This window comes from Pyxicephalus adspersus, chromosome 8 (genome assembly GCF_032062135.1).
Source record: "Pyxicephalus adspersus chromosome 8, UCB_Pads_2.0, whole genome shotgun sequence".
NCBI classification, from domain to species: Eukaryota; Metazoa; Chordata; class Amphibia; order Anura; family Pyxicephalidae; genus Pyxicephalus; species Pyxicephalus adspersus.
Window position 1 is genome coordinate 25697698 of NC_092865.1, and position 1654 is coordinate 25699351.

A 1654-nucleotide genomic window follows, 5' to 3' on the forward strand; every position below is an offset into this window, starting at 1 on the left:
AGTCAGTGAACGTCGTTAAAAACAAGAGATTGCAACACTGACACATCTACTTTGGGTGGGGAATTCTGTGGACATTGGAATACATGTTTCACCATATCTGTCACTTGATTTAAAGTGGTCTGCACACCAGGAGCTAGTGAACTAAATACATTCTAATCTTAAAGTAGAATCAAACCTGCAATACTCCTTTGGTTCCAGTCCTTCACATGGCTCCGCCATCTTTACTCTTTTCTCTTCCTGGAGATGATCCTTGGCCATCTTGATTAGCCAGGCCAGGATAACATAACTCTCGTGGAGGCGCAAAGGAAGCCAGGTTTCCCAGGTATCCCTGTCATCAAAGGCTAAGCTGCGCATTGACAGCTGGACAGCGATCAGGCAGGTAAGAACAGTTATTGCAAAAGGGACATCACCTGTCCCTTTCTGCAATAAACAACCGCCTGATGACCAGGTTTTCAAAGTGGGACTTTAGTACCACTGTAATGCTGTAGTTACAGCAACAACAGTGGAACAGTGGAAATCCACTGCCACCTGTTTTATACACCTTTGCCAGAAAGAAAAGCCAGGTAATACATAATTTTCTTCCAAATTTAAGAAATGCAGGAATGTTAACCCCAACCTGAACCCCCCAGAGTTTTCTGAAGAAACTTCAACACGCTGGTAAATCACCAGCAGCTAGTGCTGTCCCTTCTCTCCTAGCCACAGCAAGGTAAAAAATTGAGGCTGATATTTAAAAATAGCAGACAAAAGGTAGTAAAGTAATGGTGGAGATTAGAAATACATCATATTTTTGGTCCTTTGGAATCTGACCCAGACTCCAGCAATGATATAGTTTACCATAAGAAAGTAAAAGACTGCAGTGTCAGTTTTCAAGGCTGTAAATTGAGTGGGTTTATCCTGAAACAGGAATGATAGGTCAACAACAGCTGGACAGATGAAGATTTCACATGTCGCAGTTTACAAACCCTGGTGAGCGTGGTGTAAAAACCAGTATGTGAAAAGGGGAATCTTTTTCTGTGATTTAATGAGAATACATTTGGAGCTAAAAGCTCATTCACACATTTTCTAAAGTAAAAGCTGCTTTGTGATTGGGCATGGAGAGAAGATGCATCAGCCAATGAGATTAGCAGCTTTTGTAGAGCCAGAAGAATGGCTCAGCCATACTGTGCATCATCATTAACTTAATTTGGTTTTAGGGAAAACTACAGTGAACTACAGAAAATTGATTTTATGGTCAGAGGGGGTAACGTTTAGTTACCAATGCATCTTTTAAAAAATGATTGGAAATTGGATTTGTTCTTTGACTAAGAATCATGTTTTTTGTTTGTTCAGTTTTCTTTTCTTTTTACTAGTTCACTTTGAAACAACTGAAATTAAAATTCGTTATTGTGGTGAGACACAACACATAGCTTCTCACGCATGACTGCCTATTGAGAATAAATAGGGCAGCAGTCAGCGGTTCAGTACCACAGGCTGATGCTTGCTGTAAAATGTTGGTACTCTGGTCCCAGTACTCTAAAGCTGCGTACACACGTCCAATAATTATCATTGGAACCGAACGACCGATTGTCCAAAAATCGTTCTAAAAAAAGTGATCAACGACGCAGACGAATGAGGATTGTCATTGGAAATGAACGACCGGCACGGCGGATCTGAT